Genomic DNA, 19258 nt, shown 5'->3' with positions numbered 1-19258 from the left:
AGGAGGGCGACTCGGGGCGTCAAAGGACTTAGCTTTTAATGAACGCCACTCAATCCTCCTCCCATACAACTGTCGGTTATCCCGTCTGACAGTCCTAATGTTTCATCAACAAAGTCTGCATGGGGAAAACCAACTCATGTTGCGTCTGATACGCACCCAATACTGGATACCTAACATCAAAACCATGATTAGGGCAACCATTCATAATTGCAAAACCTGCACTATTCACCGAAAACAGGCGCAGTCCCAACTTATGGGTACCCTTCCCTGCGAACGGACTACTTTTACCCGCGCGTTCACCAATATCGGGGTAGACTTTGCGGGGCCTTTCGACATCAAAAGCTACCGCGGTAGGGGATGTCGAATGTCAAAAGGCTACGTATGCCTTTTTGTCTGTTTCTCCACTAAGGCCATCCACGTAGAAGCCACTAGTGACCTTAGTACTCCATTCTCGCAGCTTTTGCGCGTTTTATCGCGAGAAGAGGATGTCCGAAAAACATCTACTCCGACAATGGTACAAACTTTGTCGGAGCGTCAAGATCTTTACGATCCGAGTTTAAAGCCTTCCTGGCAGAAAGCCGAGACAAAACAGTCTCAAAGTACAATCATCAAGCATTAAGCTGGCATTTTATTCCCACCGCTGCTCCACATATGGGCGGCTTGTGGGAGGCGGGAGTGAAGAGCTTCAAAAGCCACTTCAAAAAGATCGCGTCTCCCCATAAGTACACCATGGAGGAGTTCCAAACCCTTTTGTGCAGGATTGAGGCGTGCCTCAACTCGCGCCCACTTAGTCCAGGGTCGAATGACCCAACGGATCTGGAACCACTAACCCCAGGACATTTCCTAACGGGCAGCCACCTACTGGCTCCGCCAGAAGCAGATGCTAGTGAAAGCTCTGCCTCGATGATAAATCGGTGGCAGAAACTCAAAGCCCTCCATCATACTTTCTGCAAGCGATGGAAGGCGGAATATCTATCCGAACTTCAAAAACGAGTGAAGTGGAAGCATCCCAAAGAAAACATACAAGTGGGAGATCTCGCCGTCCTCAAAGAGGACAACTTATCTCCCAACGAATGGAGGTTAGGTCGAGTCGTCAATGTACACCCCGGCGAAGATAACCGAGTTCGCGTAGTTGACCTCATAACAGAGAAGGGTCAAGTCAGACGACCTTTGGTCAAACTGATCCTTCTTCCAACGGAGGAGATGGATTGCGAGAAGGCCAAGAGCTCCTCATAACAATCCCTCCGTTTCTCTCCCTCCTTTCCGAACTCCACCTCCCTATCGATAATCCACCAAAAACCCAGCTCTCGTTCACCCGGAACGAGGCCAACCAACAACCCTAATGCAGATTCCCCATCTGCCACAAAACACTTATTTTTCGAATTTTCAAAAATTAAACTCCAAGTTCACTCGCTCACCCCGGAGCGAGGACACCAAAAAATTCCAAATTCAATTCAATTTCAAAAATTAACCCAAATTCACTCGCTCACCCCGAGCGAGGATCACAAAACTCCTACGCCATCGGCCAAATACACGAGGCCAATAATAAAAATAAAATTTGCAATACACATCATCATTCGCATCAGGTTGAACATAGGTATCATGGAAAGTACCGATACCAAGCAATCGTGCACTGTCGTAACCCATGATCATACGAAACCTAAACCGATTCAACATTCATCGTTCCACGTCAAAACCCCGACTGGTAACTCGATTCAAAGAGGTACCCGAAAGAAATCTCCTCATTGAACCAAAACCAATATCGTCCACTATGTGTTAAGACCTCCATACTCCAATTAAACCCACGATTTCTGCCCATGGCGGCAAGATAATTATGTGGTCAGTATCCAGCATCCCTGAACGCTGGGGCGAATTCAATTTCCCAGGTTATGATACCAATACAAATTAATTTTAATTCGTTAAAGTGAGATTGGGAAAATTACAGATTTTCTACAAGTAGGGGCCCCAAGCCAGCATTTTGGAAAATTTTGATCCACCCTATTTGAATCTCATACCCCAAAATGTTCGAACACGTTCAAAGTTACGGGCATTTTCTGTTCGAAAATTAAGGTAGCGTCGAGAGGAAAATGCACTTTAAAGGTGATTATTCTTGAATAATCGTTTATGATTCATATTTCCAAACGCCTTTACTCATTTGTGACATCATTGTGAAATTGAGCTTTGATTGTGAATTTCTTCTTCATATCTCATTCAGAATGAAATTCTACCTCATAATTATCAGGGGACTTCAAAGTGAGTTCAAAAATTTATTTGGGTTACATTCAAATAAATGAATAACAAAATGCACTTTCGAAAATTCGAACGCGGTGATATTTGAATACCTATATATGTACATAGTGTTGTCTGCAACATATTTATGTACATACATATACATATGTAGGCCTGTGCAGAAATTAGCGAGCTTATATAATTACTCAAGCACTTAAATTGACACCGATAAACATAAGTATTACAACCATTCCAAGGCAACGGTCAACAACCAAATTTCAATAATCACAGAACTTCTTTGCCATTCAGGTGTTTTGACTCGATTGTGACCAGCGGCCCGCGTCAACGTTCCTTATTAGCATTATCAGCATAATGTATATTGGTTTTTTGTAAATTATTTATAAGCCAAAGCAATATTTAAGAAAGCAACAGCAAGTTCCAGTGTCAGTGCCAATTGTGGATGGCAAACAAAAAGTATAACAATTAAAGTATATCTCACAACCAACAACGACAACAGCATCCCGAAAAACAATTGAAAGCTTAAAGTACAAAAAACCAGAAAGCATACAAAATGTTGAAAACAAAAACAAATGATGGTAAAGTGGATACACTGCTAGCCAAAGGTCTAATACCGATAATTGATGTTGCTCTCTGGACTATTTTGTTGATTTACCCAGCAACGTGAAGGAGCAGTATCGACGCAGCGGTGAAGACAACCATGGATACATACGTCCAGGTGTGGAACATTTCAATGGTAAAATACCAGAACTCCGTCATGCATTTAATATTTGCACATTAAGTGCTAAAAATCTACCCGCAGAACCATTACCCGGATTTGCGGAACACATTTCATCTTTGGCACAAGATTTCAAAGCACTTGCACGTTGTGTACTTCAAACACTTGCCGTGTCGCTTGATATACCACAATAATTTTTCCTTGAGAAACACTCACATACAATACATATGTTGTCTGGCGAACATGATAACGAGTCTACACTACGTCTACTCGACGATCCACCTATCATAGAGGATACTGATTTCATAAAAGGCAATTGTAGTTATAGTTATCAACGCTGTTTATCAGATAAACCAAACTTCCGCCCCGAAACCAATACTCGTGGTGAAGCTAATGAGTTGGATGAAAAACTGAGAGTGATCTCATCGCAGAACGACACTTACCCATTGGTGAAATAATACGGTGTGGTGCTCATACAGATTATGGCACATTTACATTGTTGGCGCAGGATTCAGGAGGATTGGAAGTTAAATTACCTGGTGGTGAAGAAAGGCAACGTGTTGGTCAGTTACCTGGCGCCATATTGATGAATTGTGGTGAAATTATCTCAATATGGACAAACCAACGTTATCAAGCTTTGGAACACCGCGTTGTGATACCAGAACAGCCTCAGCACTCGTGGTCGTCGCTCTGTTGCCTTCTTCGGCCACCCGGATAATTTGATGCTGATTTCTCTACCTGCCTTACCTACCCTGCAACGGAGCCGGCTTAGATACCAAAAAAAAAAAAAATCGAAAAGGAGACGGTTTACAATGCCTACCAGTTAATACAGAGATTTCGTGAGACTTATGGCCACCAAACTTCGCACTTATGATTCACAAACATACACAAACAACAAGGGCTACTTATTGCTGCTAAATGTAGACTTCTGGTCCCGTGTGACCTTAAAGGTAAACGTGTAGAACCACGCTGGCGAGCTGATGAACATGTTAAATCGGTAGTTTAGCATTATGAAGGCAAATATTTTGTTTCGTCGTATAAGGATGGTTCCATATGTACTCGGCCAACTAGACCGATCTATTGTCAGCCCTCATGCAAAAACTTTTAAAGAGCGCGTAGTGAAAAATTTACTTATTTACAAAGTCGATTTATTAAAACGTCTCAAAGTGACGAAACCTGTTACAAACTTTCTGGTGGAATGCCCACTGAAATCAACGACTATTTTGGAAATGGAGCACGTGGTTGTCGACTTCATTTTGGCTTTGTGAGAATCCGTGGTCATGCGAAACCCAAGATCCGCATGGGATATTTTTAGTTTGTTACGACATGCTCACACCTGAGTTTAGATGTTTCGAATCGCCTTATCCTATGGACTTACATGAATCACCTGTCACATGATGCACCTATTTCAGTGATTGCCCCTCGGAGTTGTTTCCTTTTTTTTATTCTGCTGGTCGCACAAGTAAAAGGGCTGAATTCTCTACGCCGGCGAATGGTGTCCAACATCATGTAGGTATTCGGAAATCGGTATCCCTGGACACCAAGACAGTACTTCAAATTTTTTGAATCCTGGCGCCGGAACGTTACTGATTCTGTATAAATTAAAATACTGTTTTAAATTTGTTTTCCGCGACGTGTAGACGCCTCCACAATGAATTAATATTACTACGCAGGCCACGCGCAGTAGTCAAATAATGAGACAACGGGAAAAATCGCTTGATTTTAGTCCCGTTTGTTTCAATTCAAAGGAATTTTACATTCCTATGTATGAATGTGCGTTTTTTTTTGTCTGCGTTTTTGGTATACTGGCATCAGTGCGCGGACTGTTTAAAAAAAAAAAAGTGGTTGGTAGATTTTTTCCAACAAAACAGTAGCTGCAGCGCATTTGTACCAAAGAATTCATAATTTAATGAAAACTAAAAATTCACATTTCACGGAAATAACCCTTTAAAAAAAAAAAAAAAAAAAAACATGTAAACAAGACTAGAAATACATGTAAATTCGTATATAAATAGCGTATGCCCATATAATATTCACCCTTTTGGAATTGCATTTACTTAAAACGTTTATTTTTTCGCTCAAATTTATTCACAGAAACTGCCGAAAATAGCGTAGAAAAATATTGGCGTACTCATTTGCCACATTTATCTCATAATCTCATAAGTTGTACACAAATTTTTTCAAAATTGGGTAAGGTCACCGCTAAGTGTTATTTGGGTGGGCTCGGCAATTAAATAAGTTTACCAAATGATCGCAGCAATTGTTTTCAATGCGAATATGTTGCAATGTTGGCAGATTTTAGGCTTTGGTAGTGAAAGATAGTAGAAGTGCTAAGAATCGAAAACGGGTCAAAAAGTAAATTAAGTGGAAAAGGCCGTGCACTGGTCCTTATTATACTTACCCCAACGTATTTACATATATTTGCCTCTTTTCTTTAGTGCTGCGTCAAATGACGCACGATGGTACCGAAAATCCGCAAGAGAAACAAAATCGGGATCGTTTTTTTTCCAATACAGACGCCTCGGGCAGTCTCAACAAAATACTTACGCACAAAAATAAAGGCGAAACCCTCATTTAAAAATAATTATGCTCCCATTCACAAAAAAAAAAAACATTTTTTTTGGGTTGTTTTTTTGATTTTTTTTTTTTTTTTTTGCCGTCGGTACGGCTTGTTTTTCTGGCTGGGGGGCAGGACTTGTTGTTTTCAACAACAAACATCACAAACCGTCATAATTAAGGCTTCGGTACAAAAACAATCCGAGTCCCGAAATAAAAGAATCCCTACACGACAAAATCCCGAAATTGGTAAAAGTCAACTGTTTCTACTGGCTTAGTGTGCCACTTCCCCAGTGACCTAGTTTTTTTTCAAGGGCAAGCAAATACATATATGTATATATATACTCGCACACCACAAATTCACCATACCAGCTGTCAGCTAACCAAGAAATACACGACAGAGTTGCATGGTACATTTCGCATAATGGTACGGGCAGATAGAACGCGTCGCTGAGAACGCATCGCCAATCTGCATGCAAGCACCGGCAGTTGGTACACTTTCCAATTTAATTACGATTTGCGCTGTCCTTCATGAGCTTGCGCACAAAATTAAATACATACCTTCGTCAGCCTCTACGCTTCGGTTTAAATTCGGTTTATTCATATATTTTAACGTACGTTTGTTAATAAAACACCACGCGTATCACGAAAACAAGTAATTTTGCGCGGGTGGCTTGGAATCACGTCCGTTCCAACCTCCCACACACCGCAATCTTGCTGGTTTTGTTGACATGCATAAGCTGCTCGAAATCACAGCACTAACTACTTTGCAAAAACGCTCTCGTCACTCCACGTCATTTGACTAATCATTTTACGGTGATAGGTTATATTCGTAGTCACATTTGCATGGGCGAGGGTAAGTTTTGTGACCAAGTGTTTTGTAGGGTAATAATATAATACACAACTGACGAAATATATGCGCTGCAGCGAAAACGCGCATCACCCAACCAACCTCACGGCCACTCGCCCTGGCACATCCATAAAATGCCACAGTCGACCTGAGAGCGACACGACACGTTATACGCTGGAACGGAGACCTCGGCCTCTTCGTCCAGCCCAGAAAAACCTCAAAACCCTCGAGTCTGGAACGGAGACCTCTGCCTCTTCGTCCAACCAACAAAAAAACCGCAAATCTGGAATGGAGACCTCGGCCTCTCCATCCGGAACGACAAAAACCAAAGAATAACAAAAAACGGTGCCACTCTGGAACGGAGACCTCGGCCTCTTCGTCCAGCCTTACTGGCCATCGACTATACACATACTACATTCTGAATTTCTATATTTATGTATAATTCAATGGCAAGAAATATTCACTTCACTGTTCATAACCGCTAATTCTTTCATCTTAGCTCAGGTGGCATGCTAAGCAAGTCGGAAAGGATTCCCGGCCATTTAGCGTCGCAGACGAACTCTTCATTTAGATTAAGTTTAGTGTGTAAGTCTTATATTAATTTTTTCTCGTTTCAGCGGAGGTCATTGGCGGAAAACGATGTTGCGTATCGCAAGGGGGGCCGGCATGTTTAGGCAGGATGCCTAACTTTTCCGCATCTGATTGCGACCCCCCCCCCCCCCCCCCCCCCCAATGCAACTCTGCAAATCGATACTCGATACTCGAATTAATTTATAACCACCCACACCATCACCCTCATGCATGTGCATGCATGTACATGCACGTGTATGTGTGCTTTTTGTCAGCACTCATGCATATGCATGTCGGGGTTGATGTGTGGGTGCCTTTCCCCTCCAAAACGGAGGATTTTGCGGGTCAACGGTTGTAGCTTGCTATACAACCGGCCTCTTTGATTTCAACAGCCGTACCATACGCATCTACCTCCAGCGATCTCTGCCGTGTTCCAGCATATTCAGGTAATATTGTAACAAGTTTATTTTACCTCTACCCAATAAAGTGCATTTTTATAACGAGGAAACTCCTCCCGTGTTCTTCTTTATTTTCTATTGAGTGAATCATCCACTGAGCGAGATCGACCCTTGTGCGCCTACCCACTGCCGGTTTACGACGCACTCAGGCCGAACAACATTAAATCGAAAGGAAGGCAGATTTGGCCACACAGGTGGAAAATTCAGCTTTTACGATATATTTTCTCTCCACTGGTTGATGTTGATTGACTTTGCCAAGGCTCGAATTATGATCATCTACAGTACCAGGTTCCAGCATTAAAAGATTCATTTAGCTACATACATGGCAGTCTCCTGATTGAAGAACACGATATGAAATGGATTACATCATGATCGACGGCAAGCATATCATAGCATAGTATCCTGGCTACTACGAGATCCAAATATCGACTCAACGGACTACTTTGCAAAGGACAATCAGTATCAATAAAACTCCACAAAAACTTAGTTTTAGTTAGTTAGTTTTTTTGGGACTTAGCTTAATTGCTGACTCGATATATGGTAACTCTGCCGCCCCTAATAACTGGAGCCTTGACCTGGTGAGCGCAGGACATGAACACAGAACGTGCTTAACCGTTTTTTTCCTGCAGCTCGCACCTCCTACACCTGCTATTACTGACGAGATCTAACTTATAAGAATGTGACGCAAGAAGGCAGTATCCATTTAGTATGCCCATCGTGAGTCTTAAGGCTTCTCTCTTCAGAGTTATGAGCCACTTTGTGTGTCTAATATCGTAAGCTTTGCACATGATCTCACAAATTTTGCAGCACCGCGCTTTTGTTCATGCCTTTCATGCTTGATGGATCATATGCAACTCTTACTTAAGCCGAAAATATGGTATCTAACTTATGCCCATGCGAGTACCAGCGTAAACTTATTTAATTATTTCTCTCAGATATTTCCGTATTTGTTTATTCATTTGTATTTTGTCCTCATTCAGTTAATGATGCACAACACAACTTAAGCAGACCGAACATGCTTTCCAAATCAGTACCAACCTCTTTCACAAGCTTGGCCCGTGTCGGGCAGGGCAGGAACAAAAACAATTCCCAACACGCTTCATCGCTTCAATAAAACCATTCGCTCATGGCAGCCTGTGGCAACGATTGTTAGTTGCACCAATCTTGCGCCAAAATGTATAATTGATTTAGTATTATTTATTTTTTATTTTTTTAAGGAAAGTTTATTTTTATTAAGATTTTATATTTTTGTCGAAGTTTCATCAACTGAAGATAGCACTCAGTGCACAAAGTGGGTGCACTCAAGCAAGTTGAACGTTTTTTTTTCTATTTGCTCCGATGTGTAATAGCTCCGACACATAAGCAGTTGTTCATATAGATGACTTTAACACATGCTTGTGCATTATGAGTAGATTGCACATATTTTTATGGAGAATGGTAGAATGAGCGACATTGGCGCCATCTGATATTGAAAAGTAGCCAACTCCCCAATTTTGTTCCAAGCAAATCATAAGAAGAAGAATTTGACATTTGCTTTGGCTAAGGGTGTTGGCACAATTTGCAAGTGAAATTATTTTTCTCACAGGTTGGTAAATTTCCTAACATTTTTCACAATTAAAAACTGCAATATAACAATCGAATACGACACAAAATATGTTAGCAAGTATTTTTGTTGTATAGGGAGAATGTTTACAACAGTGCTTTGCGAAATTTTTTATGTGAGTGGGCAAGGCGTAATAAACTTCAATTGCCAAGTCTGAAGTTCCTTCATATTTAAAAACGCAACATCTTGGTTGATTGTGGGGATGTTATTGGAATGCATAAGCTTGTTGTGTTAAACGCATCTATATGAAAAATGTCATTGCGTCACGGCCTTAAAAAACTGTTTTTTCTGCTTGTGACACACTCCACCACTTCATAACCCGGCCATATTTATTTACTCCATTCAGCTAAGAAAAACAAACTTTGTTTTTCTTCTGCCGCATATTTTTATACCTTTCATGAACATGAAATGGTATATTAACTTTGGTCCGATGTTTGTAACGTTGAGAAATATAGAAGATAGACTCACCATTAAGTATACCGAATTGATCAGGGCGACGAACTGAGTTGATATAGCCATGTTCGTCTGTCCGTCTGTCTGTTTGAACGCAAACTAGTCTCTCAAATTTTGAGATATCTCAATGAAATTTGGCACAAGGATACATTTTTGTATTATATTAGACATTTGTCGGATCCGGTAGGATCGGACCACTATAACATATAACTCCCATACAACCGATCGTTCAGATAAGACGATTTTGGTCATTTCGTGAACGTGAAACTCGGTGATATATATTCTAATATATCATAGAAGATATCCTGAAAAAATCACTTTGATCGGAGCTATATATAGTATATATCCCATACAACCGATCGGGCAGATAGAAAGATTTTTGGCAATTTCTCCCTTAATTTCCAATATAAAAATGTTAAACTTGGTGCTATTTATTCTAATATATCATAGAAGATTTCCTGTAAAAATCATTTCGATCGGAGCTATATATAATATATATCCCATACACCGATCGTTCAGATAAGGGGGCTATTGCCATTATTTATTTTATATTTATATTAAAAATCGTTTAGGTATGTACATCAGTTCGCTATATATTTCTTATCTTATACATCCGATTATTTGGAGATAACGAACGGGATAAGATTATTGCTCAGCCCTATCCATGAAAGGTATGAAGTCTTCGGCACAGCCGAAAACAGTCCCGTCCTTACTTGTTGTTGTTTATGTTTATTGATAAGAAATATTAGTACAGCATGATTATGGATCTTTTATAGTACAACAAAGCAGGAAAATATTAATAGTGGTATACAATTAAACAATTACAAAATACTAATAAGCATGTATTAAAAAGTATGTATGTATATAACGTAGGCCTATTCAAAATGAAGCTATTTAGTTTTTATGTCGGTATTTTAAAATTATACATGGCCAGTCTATGTCCTAAGTATTGTCTGAGAAATAGTTATAGATAACATTCTTATAGTTACATACACTTAAATTGTTTCTTATAGAATTTGGAATAGAATTCCAGGTACGTATAGTGTTTGCGAAAAAAAGTCTAGTCGACGAAACTGATTTAAATGTAGGTGCGATTAGATAATTGGTACGAACAGATCTTGTGAAAGTAAGTTTATTATAAAGGTATAATGGCGTTTTAGTAAGAATTAGTCGATAAAGGAAAATGAAGCTCCTGGCTTAAAGATAGTCAGAAATTTGACATCCCAAAAGGAGAGACTTCCAACGAGATATATGATCGAACTTATGTAGTCCATACACGTAACGAGTAATATGGTTAAAGGCCACATCCATTTTATGAGCAGAGTTCGAATCTAGCTTGTTGTAGATCAATACAGCATATGTCAAATAAGGTAAAATTAGCTGAACAGCCAGTTTATGCATTATGTTATGGGGAGTGAACATAGCCGATAGCCGCAAGTTCCGCAGGGAACCATATACCTTATCTATGGCCAAGTTAACACATGTTAAATTTGAGTTGATTACAAAGTCAAGGTTTGTAATTTTTTCACTAGCGTAATTTGGGCGGTACCTATGTAGAAAGGTGGAAGTCTCGTCCCAATCAGCTTTCTCTTTGAGATGGGCAGAACAAACGTTTTATTAGTGTTGAGGCACAGCCCGTTATTATTAGCCCAAAATGAAATAGATGAAATGTCAGCATTGAGTTTCGAACACAAATCATCAATCTCAGCAATGCGGCTAGACGGGTAAAGTTGAACATCATCCGCATAAGCATGCATACTGACGAACTCGCAGACCGTAAAAATATCATTGATGAGTAAACTAAATAACAGTGGGTCAAGGATTGATCCCTGTGGAACACCGCAGACTATTTCGCTATGGCATTACATTTTGGACCCGATTATTACACGTTGGTATCGGCTAGTTAAATAGCTGTTGATTAATGCCAATGAATCATCGCTAAACCCAAAGTAAGCCTTTAGTTTAGCGCAAAGTAACTGATGGTCAACGGAGTCAAATGCCTTAGAGAAATCAAGTAGACAAAGTAAAGTTACAAAGTTTTCATCAAATTGAGCACGAATATCGTCAAGAATCTTAAGCATAGCTGTTGCGCAACCATGCTTGGCCCTAAAACCAGACTGAAGAGGTGACAGCAGCTGATTATTTTGGATGTGATTCGTAATTTGTTCAGCTATTAATGCTTCAAAAGCCTTGGAGAAAGCCGCCAATATACTTATAGGGCGGAAGTCAGAAGGAGTATCAGCAGACCTATTTTCGCAATGGGTCGAATAGATGCAACCTTCCACTGATTAGGAAAGCAGGACGTGGTGATGCAGTGATTAAAGATGTGCGTTACGGCGCCGATTATGTATGGTAGAATCATCTTTATGAACCTAATGGGGATCTCATCTACACCGACAGCATTCGACTTTACTTTAGCTATACTCCTTATGACTTCCGACTCAGAAACAGCTTTAAACTCAAATATCTTACCAGAATAGCAGGCATTATCACGAGCGACAGATACGCGGTGATGAGTATCGTTTAAAGGGCGTATAACGAACGCTTGGTTAAGCTGGTCAGGATCTAGAATGCAGGCTTCAACATTCTCACTGCCACATACACGCAGACATTTGGAGTTACGCCATAGAACATTAGGAGGCAAAGAAGCATCAAGCTTGGCAGCGTAAAAATTTCGCTTCTCGCTTCTGATAATGGAAATCGCACTGTTTCTGGCCGCTTTGAACAAAGCCCAGTTAGCCTGGCTAGGGATTGCTTTAAATTTTGATAAGGCCCTGTATCGCGCTTGAATTGCTGCCAACACTCTCTGAGTGAACCAAGTGAGCACCGAGGATTTACTCTTACTGTAGCGTATAAGGACATGCTTATTAAAAAGACTTAACATATTTTTACTGAAGAACGAGTTTATCATTAACACTTGAAAAACACCAACAATCAGACCAGTTCACAGAGCTAACATCAACAACCAGTGATTCCACGTTAATGTTTCGATAGTCCCTAAATGGGAAAGTTCTTTCAAACTCACATTGTCCAAGATTAATGTCAAGTGCACAGAATATTAGGTTGTGGTCAGATATGTCAAACGCCGTAACAGAGGAAACATCAGAGACAATAAAAAAGTGCAAAAGACTTGGGGTACTTGTGTTAGAATATCTTGTGGGAATAGACGTGTTAACTACAGAAAGACCAAAAGCAGATGATAAATAGTTCAACAAATTAGAGGTATAAGAGTCACGTACGAGAAGATTAACGTTAAAATCTCCGCACAAAATTATATTTGCGTAGTCAACAATAAGCGGTGGCAGGGAAGTAAAAAACTGATCAAAGCTTATATCCTTTTTACACAAGCTTATATCCTATACACATGATAGAGAGATAGAGACAGTTCCACACACATGAATTCTACGGCACAGTTTTCCGACTTGTATAAGACATTCATACTAATATTGTTTCTGCAGTAAACAGCTATTGCGCCACCTTTTTTAGATCCTCTGTCGTGGCGGATCAATGTGTAATTTTGCAACGAACAGTATAAATCATTCAAGCAATTTGAAAACCAAGTCTCGGTTACACAAATTACATCTACCACCGAACACTCAAAGGCATATCTGACGGTATGTTTCTTTTCTGGATTGAGACTCCTAGCATTAAAATGAACAATATTAAAACCGTTATGACGCTTGCATAGAATGTTTACCATCGTCAAACTATTCTCCCGAACACCATATGTACCGCTGTTAAAAGACATTAGACTTATTTCAAATCTTAATCTTATTTCAAAAACAAAAACACTGCAAGTTGCACCAAACTTCGAAGCACAATCAACTAAAGATATCGCGCCATCGATTTTTCGATAGGATTTGGGCTCAGGAAAAAAAGTTCCACTACGCATAACCAAAAAAATAATTTTCGAGCCTGCAAAAAAAATGACGAAAGGGTAAATTTTTCGACCAAAACACTCCCCAAAACCCAAAAAATATTTTTTTTTCTTCAAAAAACTTGTAAAAACGTTGGCGATAACAGTTTGGGGTTTGGGTAGTGTTTTGGTCGAAAAATTTACCCTTTCGTCATTTTTTTTGCAGGCTCGAAAATTATTTTTTTGGGTATGCGTAGTGGAACTTTTTTTCCTGAACCCACATCCTATCGAAAAATCAATGGCGCGATATGGTTAATAAATCGACCTAGTCTAATGTATACAAATACTTATTCAGTTAAAACAAATTTAATAAAAAGATAAATAAAAGTTAAAATATATAGAATTGCATATAAAATTTTTTGAAATCGTCGCATATTACTCCGTTCCCTGCAAAGAACTCAGCTAAGTTACTTTAACATTCTCAGAATCTTTAGAAGCTCTGATGAAAACAACACCTTCTAACGTGAACACCGATGCCAGTTTGCCAGCTCGTCTAAGTTTAATCGCCTGTTGTAGAAGTTTTCTACTATCTGGAGTTAAACTTTCAAATATAGAGAACTTTCCTTCCAGCCCTTGTGGCCAACATTATTCTGCCTGCAAGTCATAACTGATCCGTAGAGAAAAAAAATGTGAATACTTCAAATACTAAAAATAAAAAAAAAACTTACTAAAAAACGTTAAACCGAAACTTCAAACTTTTTTTTTATATTTTGGACAAATATAAAAAAAACAAATTTTGAAACGAAAACTATATTTCAAAATTTCCTTATTTTAAGGAAATTCCCACTTAAATTATAAACGTGATACTTTGTGAGTGAAAGGGTATATTTGCAGAGCAATAGCGGTTAAGCTACTGGGGCTATTTTTCTGAAATTGTGTGCACTTAGTCCCCGTTTATCAGTGTAAGTTTAAACTACAGTCACAGCTGACTAGCCTTTAATCCAGAGATGCCCTCGAGAGCTTCGTGGAGCATTGGAAATTTCGGTGTTCACCTATATGTCGTGTGAGCCCAGCGGTTGGGATTCATCAGAACAAGCAGTCTCAACCAGTTTTCGCTTACATTTAAAGCAGTAAACATCTCATTCGTAAATTCTATGGTAACATTTTTTTTCACCATTCTCCTTATACATATATATACAGAATGTTGGGAGATATATACTAAATTAGGAACCTAGTAGGGCCAAACATTGTTTGTGCAAAATGGATATCAAATGAGAGGCGCTCATTAGTTCTATGGTGAGAGTTGTCTATTGTTTGGATATCTTATTATCGTTTCGCAGATATTGGCCAAAGTGTGGGCATTGATATCAATAAAATCTGTTTGTGCAGTATAAATTTCAAACGAAAGACATGTAGGGAGCGGTGCATTTCACAAATCGACAGCCAAACAAAAATTATATTGCTATGTGCTCCATTCTACGTTCGTGGCCATTTCGGAATCACTTTCGTAAGGTTTTGAGGACTATTTCGGGAGCATATATTGCACCAACTTTGCTCAAATTGTTGATTGTGAATTGAACAATTCAGAAGTGAAATTAACAAAACAAATTTCCTTATAAGTAAGCCATTGCTTAACTTAACAATTACACTGGTTTACAGCCAAAATGCACCAGAGACGCCATTATGAAGTTCCTATGTAAAATCACCCCCTCATTTCGAAAATCAAGGTTATTTTTAATTCTATGGTAACGTTTTTCAGATATTTACGAATAACGGTTTTTTCCCAAAAAAAAAAAAAAAAAAAAAATTGGGTCCACTTAATCATATATATCTCAAGAACGAATTGAGCAATTCCAAAACGGCATGCAGATTCGAAGGTAACGAACAATCATTACGGATTTTTTACATTTTTTTTGGAATAATATAAAAAAATGTGTGCTTTGCGAGGAAGGATCTCGAAAACTTTTTATTTTTTTGCAGATCTGTTTTTTTCTCTCTAAGCTCTGTTTTATTACAAAAAAAAAAATAAGCTTTCGTTCAACAAAATCCATGGACTAATACAAAAGTTATAAGCATTCATGTAAATATTCCCATTTAATACTTAAGTACCCTACTGGTACATATGTGTTAGTATTCGTATATCAGTTAGTTAGCGAATATTAACACATATGTACCAGTAGGGTACTTAAGTATTAAATGGACATATTTACTTGAATGCTTATAAATTTTGTATTAGTCCATCGATTTTGTTGAATGAAAGCTTTTTTTTTTTTTGTAATAAAACAGAGCTTAGAGAGGAAAAAACAAATCTGCAAAAAAATAAAAAGTTTTCGAGATCCTTCCTCGCAAAATACAAAGTGTTGTATACACAGTTTATAGAAAATTTTATTACCATTCAAAAGCTTCAAACCGTTTTGGAATTGCTCAATTCGTTCTTGCGATATATATGATTAAGGGGACCCAATTTTTTTTTTTTTTTTTTTTTTTGGAAAAAACCGTTATTAGTAAATATCTCAAAAACGTTACCATAGAATTAAAAATAACCTTTTTTTTCAAAATCAGGGGGTGATTTTACATAGGAATTTCATAATGGCGTCTCTGGCGCAGAAAAAAAATTGGAATTTATAATCCAGTGTTATTATTGTCATCCTAAGTGCCGTTTTCTCGACTGCCTGTTAAAATTTATCTCAGTTTCTGCATTGCCCGCTATATTTATCCTGTCGACAAATTTGACAGGAAGTCGAACCACCCGTTTAAATCTGTCGATTCGACAGCGTCATCTGTTATCTGTATACCCAAGAAAACGCTGATTTCCGCGTGCAATTTTTTAATTTCCGGTTTCACGTCACTCCATCCGGCTTTATATTAAGTTTTGAAACTCATATAAAGTAAGTCTTTTAAGGGACTATTTCATTCTTTGTTCTAAGCTTTTTGTCTCTTATTGACCCTTTGACAAAATATGCACACAGTTTTTAAACAAAATTTTTTTGTTTACCATTGATTTTGACAGTCTCTTTTACGTCCGTTCGCAGCGCTGCCACACTACAACAATAGTTTAACAAAAATCAGGTATCTTAAGCTAGCCCAACCTTTTCAGCCCAATCAAAAAACGATACCGTACTAAATTACAAAATATAATAATATTGCACAATTAAATGTAAACTAGCCCGATAGCTAGCTATCGAATTTTTTAAAATAGAAGTGTAATAAATTTAATTAACCGGTTTTAGATTAGCATTAAATATTGTGATATTTAGTACGGTCTCGTTTTTTGATTGGCCTGAAAAGGTTGGGCTAGCTTAAGAGACCTACAAAGATCAGTTAGATTGATTGAAAATGTCATTTTTACAGAATATTGTTAACTTGAGATGAAGAGTTTCTCTTCTATTGAAATGACTAAACAAATTTGTTCCCTTGACAAAAAACTCGTTTGAATTAACCATAATGCGATCAACCTTACAGAATGTCTGTTAATTCAAGAAGACTTGTTGACTTTACTAGCTTTGGTAATAAGCCAAATATTTATTTTATTTTTTAAAAATATTATGTTATTTATTTTTGAGTTTAAATATTTTCCAACTAATTAGAATTTTCATTTTTTGAAGTTATTCAAAAATTTTAAGTTAACACGAAAACTCAATAAAAATTAAAGTAAAGAGTACAAAATAGTTAACACTATATTTACTCCCCCTCCAAGAAAATTTGAAACAAACAAATTATTAATTAATATTAAATGTAACCTTTTTTTGTTTTTTGTTGTTTAATGTATTTGTATTTAAATTAGTGTTAATAAGTATGTTTGCTGGTTTAAGTAAATCAATTGAAATATTTTTAATAGTATTTTTGTATTGAATTGTAAATGTTTTATGTTTCTTAGAGATAACTTTAAAAGGTCCTTCATAAGGTGATTCTAAATTAGATTTACGAAGAACTTTAACAAAAACATACTCACAATTTTCTAATTGTTTAGGAACGAAAAAATTTTTTTGTTATGATGAAAAACTTTAGAACGAACAAGCGAAAAATATTCTCTTATTTTATGAAGAGCGTCATTAGAAAAATCATATTCTTTATTACTATTTGAAATAATTAATTCACCAGGTATTCTAAGTGTTTGGCCATAAACAAGTTCAGCAGATGAACATTTTAAATCTTCTTTAATAGAAGTTCGTAAACCAAGTAGAATGAATGGTAAAATGTCAGACCAATGAACCGAGTCGTTTGATGCTATAATTGCTGCTTTTAAAGTTCGATGAAATCTCTTTATCATGCCATTTGCTTGGGGATGGTAAGGAGATGTATGAATTTTATGAGAACCTAAAAGTTTAGTTAATTCCGTAAAAAATTTTGATGTGAATTGTGAACCTTGATCTACTGTAATATTTAATGGTATACCAAATCGTGGTATATAATTTTGAATAAAAGTTTTTACTATAGTATTTGTTGAAATATCTTTAAGTGGATAAGCTTCAGGCCAGCGTGAAAATCTATCAATAATTGTTAAAATATAAAAATTTTCATTTGAAACTGGAAGAGGTCCAACAATATCCATATGAATATGTTCAAAACGACCTGATGGTATTTGAATTTTTTGAATAGGAGATTTAGTATGTCTTGAAATTTTGGATTTTTGACAATTGATGCAAGATGAAGTCCAATCGTTAATTTCTTTACGCATGTTAGGCCAATAATATTTATTTTGAATTAATTTTCTAGTTGTTCTTATACTTGGATGAGATAATGAGTGAATTTTGTCAAATATAATTCTTCTCATAGAATGTAGAACATAAGGTCGAAAAGGTTGTAGAGAAACATCACACCATATGTTTAAATTAATAACTGGAATATGAATTTCTTTCAAATTATTTTTAGAATTTTGATCAGAAATGGTTTTTTGTAAAAATGTATCAGTTTGTTGTTCTTTATATAAAGTTTCTAAATTTATATCTTGAGTTGAAATTGCATTTATTTCTGGAATACGGGAAAGTGTGTCGGCAACTATGTTGTCTTTTCCACGTATATATTGAATATCATTTGTAAATTGAGCAATATATTCAAGATGACGTAGTTGACGGGGAGATCTATCTACTTCAGAATTTAGAACATGAATTAAAGGTTTATGATCAGTATAAATTGTAAAAGTTCTACCTTCAAGAAAATGTTTAAAATGTTTAATTGAATTATAAATTGCCAAAAGTTCACGATGAAATGTGGAATAATTAGTTTCTGTTGTAGTTAATTTTCTTGAAAAATAAGCTAAGGGTTCTAGTATATAATTGCTAGTTTGTTGAAGAACTGCTCCAATAGCAACATTTGATGCATCTACTGCCAATGATAAAGTACCATTTTTGTCGAAATGTGTAAGTAAAGTATTTTTAGCAAAAAGTTTTTTAACATTTTCGAAAGCTGTTGTGGTTTCATTTGTCCAATTTAATTGTTTGAGTTTGTTTTTAATTGCATGTGTTAACATTTCATGCAGAGGACTAAGTTCTGTTGCTAACATTTTAATATATCTGTGATAGTAATTTATCATACCTAAAAATTTTTGTAATTTATTTATAGAAATTGGTTTTTCAAAATTTGTTATGATTTCAATTCTATCTAAAGATGGTTTAATACCTTCGCCTGAAATTTCGTAACTTAAGAAATTTAATTTATTTACACCGAGAGTACATTTTGAAGGTTTGATATTTAAATTATATTCTTCAAGTCTTTTGAAAAATAATTTCAAATGATTTATATGCTGATCTTCATTATCACTGGCAATAAGAATGTCATCAATGTATGTAAATACAAAATCGAAATCAGAAAATACTTCATTAATAAAGCGTTGGAAAGTTTGAGCACTGTTTCGTAAACCGAAAGGCATTCTTACGAATTCAAACATTCCAAAAGGGGTAGTTATTGCAGTTTTATGAATGTCTTCTTCTGCCATTGGAATTTGGTG

The 19258-nt window shown here is 37.0% G+C and overlaps 1 protein-coding gene and 1 pseudogene across 1 annotated transcript in view; both read left to right on the top strand.

Annotated features, from left to right (window-relative positions):
• Positions 1–19258, top strand: part of loco (locomotion defects) — a 418869-nt gene that overhangs the window by 259772 nt on the left and 139839 nt on the right. The window lies entirely within an intron of this gene.
• Positions 17–7395, top strand: LOC137235449 (uncharacterized; annotated as a pseudogene).

The sequence above is a fragment of the Eurosta solidaginis genome, chromosome 1, assembly GCF_040869045.1.
Source record: "Eurosta solidaginis isolate ZX-2024a chromosome 1, ASM4086904v1, whole genome shotgun sequence".
Lineage (NCBI taxonomy): Eukaryota > Metazoa > Arthropoda > Insecta > Diptera > Tephritidae > Eurosta > Eurosta solidaginis.
Note: the sequence above shows the minus strand (reverse complement) of the source record. Positions and strands in the feature narration are given on the sequence as shown.